The sequence below is a fragment of the Gavialis gangeticus genome, unplaced genomic scaffold, assembly GCF_001723915.1.
Source record: "Gavialis gangeticus isolate Ggan-Ray unplaced genomic scaffold, GavGan_comp1, whole genome shotgun sequence".
Lineage (NCBI taxonomy): Eukaryota > Metazoa > Chordata > Crocodylia > Gavialidae > Gavialis > Gavialis gangeticus.
Genome location: NW_017728992.1, coordinates 27019737 through 27026124, shown reverse-complemented (window position 1 = coordinate 27026124; position 6388 = coordinate 27019737). Strand labels below are relative to the sequence as shown.

The 6388-nt window shown below is 43.1% G+C and overlaps 1 long non-coding RNA gene across 1 annotated transcript in view; it reads left to right on the top strand.

The window, feature by feature from the left end:
- Positions 1 to 2845, top strand: part of LOC109299278 — a 5984-nt gene extending 3139 nt beyond the window's left edge. Inside the window, exons 2-3 of the long non-coding RNA XR_002097809.1 lie at positions 1067 to 1069; positions 2834 to 2845. This is a non-coding gene — a long non-coding RNA (uncharacterized LOC109299278). The remainder of the gene's footprint in view (positions 1 to 1066; positions 1070 to 2833) is intronic.
- The last annotated feature ends 3543 nt before the right edge of the window (positions 2846 to 6388 follow it).

Below are 6388 nucleotides of genomic sequence, written 5' to 3'. Positions count from 1 at the left end.
AGGACCTGAACCTGTTCAGCCTCCACAAGAGAAGGCTGAGGGGGGATCTAGTGGCCTGTTATAAACTAGTCGGGGGGGATCAGCAGGCATTTGGGGAGTCACTGTTCCCCTGAGCACCGCCAGGAGTGACCAGGAATAACGGTCACAAGCTGGCAGAGGGTAGGTTTAGGTTGGACATCAGGAGGCGCTATTTCACGGTCAGGGCGGCTAGGGTCTGGAACCAACTTCCAAGAGAGGTGGTGCAGGCTCCTACCCTGGGGGTTTTTAAAAGGAGGTTAGATGAACACCTTGCTGGGGTCGTTTGACCCCAGTACTCTTTCCTGCTATGGCAGGGGGTCGTACTAGATGATCTGCTCATGTCCCTTCCGACCCTAGAAACTACGAAAATAGCTGTCAATTTCTTCCTTTGCCTCCCTGATTCCCCTCAGCCTGCTAACCTCCTCCTGGAGCTCTCTCACCTGTACCTCCAGGGCCCTAAGGCAGGCAACTGCAGGACAGGTGTGGGGGTCCTCAGTCCCTGCCCCCCAGGCCTTGCTGGGCAACTCCCACAGGCCAGGAGGTTGGGGGACGCCAGCCCCCCCGTGGGCTTTGTCTGGGTGGAGGCCTCAGACAAGCCCCAGGAAAGCTGTGCCCCCCAGGAAGGAGCCCTGGCAGCACTCCGTGTCGACACCATCGTAGGAGTTGCTGCCTGTTTCTGGCTGAGTGTGGTGCCTTTGCCCCGCGCTAGCAGGAGTCTGCCTCTTGGCCCTTCCTGGTTGCCTGCCGGCACACGCTTACAGAACGCGCCTGTTTGTGTGCTCTGTTCGTGCGGCTCTCTACTGGCTCAGCTAAGAGTGATCCGGGGGGCTTTCCCTCCGGACCCAGCTCAGCTGCGTCGCTCCCTCTGCCCCACTTACCTTAGGGGGATCAGCTGCTGCGGCCCCCACTGCTGCTGCATTTGCCTCTGCTCTCGGTCTGGTAAGGGGGCAGACGTGCGTGCGGGACACACATGCGCCTGAATCCCTCCTCTCCCCTCTGCTCCTGGCTCCAGAGTGCTGGGAGCTATGTCAAACTGTGGCTTTTAAAGGCTGTGGTTTGAATTTCCCGCCGCTGCCCCAACCACCAATCAGGTGCTCTGGTCTCACCGGAAGTGCCTGCCGGTGATCCCGCCCCCTGCGCTCTCCTGTTGGGGGGATCCAGTGCCTCCTGAGCCTGCTCCCCGAGGGTCAACCCCAGGGGTGCTCCCTGGCTTGCAGGGACAATCCCCCCTAGCCCTCCCCTCTTTGCGCGCTCTGTTTGTGCAGCTCCCTATTGGCTGAGTTAAGAGGGAACTGGGGAGCTTCCCCTCCGGATCCAGCTCAGCTGCGTCGGTCCCTCTGCCCCATGTTTGCCTCTGCTGCTGCTGCTGTGTTCGCCTCTGCTTTGGGTCCGGTAAGGGGGCACACATGCATGCAGGACACACGTCCTCCTCTCCCCGCTGCTCCTGGCTTGCGAGTGCAGTAAAATACTGCAGTTAGCTTTCCTTGAGCGCATGTCTAAACACGTGTCCATCATGAGTAAATTTCCTCCTGATGGAGGTGGTTCATAGCAGAGATACTTATGTCCTGCTCTGTTACTATATGGCAGCCAGGGTAAGCTCTAAGTACTCCTGGGTGCCAGCCCTGGGCTGGGAGTGGGGACTTGTGTCAGGTCTGGGATCTAGGGGGTGTGGGAAACTCTTCTGCCTCCAAGGCAACTGCTTCTCATCCTGCACTCCTGCCTCAGGCAGCTGCCTGGTGGCCAACCCCTGCTCTGATCATTGAGCTGGGCTGGGATAATGTCTGCTGCCCCTGGCATCAGACAGTTCCTGGCCCCAGCTCTGCAATCAGACAGGGGGCTGAGACATTGTTCTGTGCCCCTGGCAGCTGCCTGTTTGTGAGGTAGGCTCTGATCTCAGAGCCTGGGTGGGGACAACTACCATAGGAACAGGCAGTTCCTGGCCCTGGCTTTGTGATCAGAGCTAGGGCTGGGACATTGCTTACTGTCCCCAGCAGCAGGCAGCTCCTGGCCCCACTGAAAACCCACTGAAACTGAGATCAGAGCCTGCCCTGGCAGCAAGCAGCTCCCAATGGAGGGGATTGTTTTCCTGCCACCTGTTGCTTAGGCTGACTGGGAACAATGTGCTCCTGGTCATGTATGTTACAGTGTGCTACTGTGCAGTATATCTACAACCTGTATTTACAGGTTGTAAAAAACTGCATAGTAGACTAATCTACTGTACAGTAGCTCCTTTGCATGGTTACATAGTGACACTTCACTGTGCAGTATATTAACCTGCTGTGCAGTAAAGTGTCTTGTGTAGACACACTCACTGACTCATATGGCCCGTATTTCACTAACTGAACCAAGCCCCCCATACATGTATGTAGAGAAAGTCTGAAACAAGACAGATTGAAAATAAAAGAGATTTCCTACAAAAATTCATGGGAGAATTAAAAGAAAAATAGAACTGGAACTGAAAATGTTTGGTCTGACAGGTAGCAAGCAATGTCAGTGAGGATCTACTGAAAACAAGCTTGTACACAACAGATTTTAGTAGATAAATGATATACGAACTTAAAACATAGAAAACCTTAGCATCATTTCAGTAAATACCCTGAAAAAATCAGTAGAAATTAAACACAATTTTTCAGAATTGATAAACCTGAAAAAAGAAAACAAAAGCACAATTCAGTCTGTTCAATAACTGGCTAAGAAGCTCTTCATTTAAATGACTTATCTAAATTCTAATGTCCCTATTATCATACAAATTAATTTATCCTCATAATATCCCTTTAGGAAATAGGGAAATTCAATTTACAGGTGATGGAAAAAGCATAGACAGCCAAAATAGTTATACCATTTAAAAAGATTGGGGGAAAGGTTTGCTGCACTGCACTTAAGTTCAGTCTATTATATTTGTTGGCTCCTAACCCATAAATAATTAAAGCCAAATGCAGTAATTTACCTCAAAATAAATTTAAAAAAAATTCTTATGGCTTATGTTATGTAGAGTAGGTAAAGAATGGACAGATCACTTACATTGGCTAGCTGACACATACTGCTCCTTTTTAAAGTATTGTAATATATGTCTGGCCAAGCTCTAAAATTAAGTGATAATAATCACACAGGAAGTTTGTTGCAAAGTAAGTAATGGAATCCAAATGTCCCAAGCCCTGTCCCAGTAGCAGTCAAAGTCTAGTAAAAGATAAAAAGGAATTTTGCAGACAGCTGGGAATCCACTAAGTTTTGATGATATGGTAATTGACCTCATTTGGGTCCCAGTTCAGACAGGTACCTCAGCACATACCTATCTTTGCACTTGTGAGTAGTCTCAGTGAGATAATGTAATTTATATGCTTGATGTACCTTTTTGAACAGGAGCAGTAAAATGTTGGTTTCCTGATATGTATTTATCAATGTCTTATGGTTGTTATGAGAATCTTTGTAGGATCTTTATAGAAACTTTTCTTTAACTTTTCAATCAATGGTATGATGGGGTACTTAGTACATAACATGCACATGTACTACAAAGATGACTACAGTTTTCAATTAATTTGAAAACTATTTTGTTGACACCAGTCCTTGAGACCTCCATGTTCATGAGGCAAGAATATGTGAAAAAAAATAACAGTATTTAGCTAGGCATGAAATGTACCTTTTTAGAGAAAACTAAATCAGAAACAGAAAACCTCTGGTAAAGGTCAAAAATGTGTTTATTTAAAGGATATGCTGTTGCAAGTTGGAGTGAATAATAAAACTAAAAAGATTGTGGCACTAAATCTAGATTTAGGGCTGACAAAGATGCCATACATCTCTGTGGCTGCATTTACATGTGTGGTGGACTGCACAGTTGTTACTGCATAGCAAATACTAAATGACTGCACAGTAACCAGTGTTAGTGTGCAGTACTGTTGCCACATGGTTTTTTTTCCATTGCTACTGTGCAGTAGTGTCACCTCACAGTTAGTGCCCAGCAACGCTACTGCACCATAGCATGTTATCATGTAGACACGTCCTGTTTGTCTATATCAATGATTCTTAACCTTTTTAGACTCAAGGCACCCTTTGGAAAATTCCAGATCTTAGTTTTCACTTAATTTTTTGCTACAGAAAAAATAGTCAAATTCCAAAGAGCTTAGAAAAAGCACAACAAGTCAGAATGTTTTTGACACTATGGATTCCTATGCGAAATCTCAGGGTTTATTTGGCGAACCATGTTTGCACATGCCATGACACCCTGGTTGAGAATCACTGGTCCACATGAATGTTTTGTCCATGCCCATACCACTAATTTACAGTGCTGAAACACATCACTCTGTTTTATACATACTAATTCCAAAATGAGAATGTAGTAGAGTAATTAGATGTGTCAGGACTGTTAATCCACTTTACACTAGACATTCATTGGTTGAAAACCAGAAATGATCAGAGCAGCAAGGGCCAAGACTCAAGACTTTCCAAAACCCCCAAATGAGTAAACTGATAGAGTTATGTATACATTAAAAAGATCATAGGAAGAAGGATCAGCACTTTTTACTAAATATTTTGCAAGGATGAATACAATTTTTGACAAGAACAGGAAAGAATGATTGGTGTTTACATACTTACTTGCTTGAACCAAAGGCAGCAAACCTAGCTGATTTCTTATATCCCTATTTAGAGCAGACTGGAAACCAGGAAAACATTTATCAGTTCCTGAATATGACTATTGTAATTACATGGTTTCATTCAACAAAGTTTTCTTTTTAGCCTTTCTTTCTGTCAGTGGACTATAGATATTTTCTTCTGTAGTGCTTTTATATACTGTAGGGATCTCTCCCTATCTCCAAAATGTCAAACTTTGATTAAGAGAACAAGCAAATCTATGGGAACAATCAAACTTCTTATTTTTAGTTTCTGTGATTAGGAGCATGTTTTAAATTACTACAGAAAGGTTTGCTGACTTTGTTCATGATGCATGGTAAACAAAAATATGATGAAGAAATTACCCACCATTCTTGACACTTATCTTGACACAAATGCATTTGAAGCTCAATTAATAATTAACACTGCCATCTATGCACACTTACTTGTCACCTCTCTATCAAACGAGCAGAAACTGTGTAAGGTTTCTAAGTAAACAAATTATGCTAGAACATATCTTGACTATCACCACTCTCTGCTCAAATGGAGAATTGACCTACAAGATAATGAGATCTACTGATGCTCATCTAAAGGGCAATAATGCGCTTCCTGAGCATTGCTTTCTTCTTGGCTGGCTTTCTGCCCATATTCTTCCTTTTGAGTCCTGGGGATGAGCTTTTCTGAGTGGTGGCATGATTGGATAATGCAGTTGAACTCAAAATACCACCGTGTTGGATCATGAAGTCCCATGAACCCATGTGATATATTGGCTTGGTTCAGCTGACTTAAATAGGGCTTGTTTGGATAAGCTTATAATTCTGAAACTGTTCACTGAGATCTAATATGCTAAATTGAACATATGTCCTGAAATTACTTACATTCTGTGATTATTAAGCACCCTACTAAGCTTTCCGAACAATTGAACAAGATAATTATGTTCCTTTATGGGGGAAAGGAACTGCCCTTCTTCTCTCATCAGAATTTTGAAAAACACACAAACAAACAAAATAAAAATAAATTTAAAAACCACAGCTTTCTGAAGGAATGTACTGCAGATACTTTCATATTCAGCTTCTTAAGAAGCAGTTTGATTTTTGTAGAAGCTGGTCATGTTCAACAACCTCTGTTTAGCTTACAATAGAAAGAATTCAAAGATTTGGAAGAAATTTTCTATTTCCTCCAGTTCCTTTATGAACAGGGACTTGGTTTTCACATCATACTAGACTGGGCTCTAGCACACCAAGGATATCATCAGCTCCAGTTCAGATATTAGGGACTTAGCTGCTATGTGGGACAATCCACACTTCTACTTAACCTTCATATTACTTTTTAAGACTACCATACAGACAAAGATATATGAGGAGTAAAAAGGTAGGCTTGATTCTCAGGTGACACAAACTGGTATAGCTCCATCATTCAATAAAACTACAGCTGATTTATACCAAACTAAGGATCTGGCCAGTTTTAAATGACAAGATAAAGTGCTATCAACCTATGAAGTATCAAGTTTTTGTTGTTCAGAATATCAGACGATCAACAAACCCAGCCATATACAAATAGGGAATAGCAGTTCTTAAATAACATTTTAAAATACTGGTAATATTTATCATTTAGTATAGAACATATAGATGACTGTATTCTACTGACTTGGGTTCAAGGAGAACCAAACATTTGATATAATTGGCAAATGAGGAAGCAAAATACAGTTATGATTTTATTAATTTCTTTGTTTAAAAATAATTACCAGAGAACTGTTTGCAAGAAT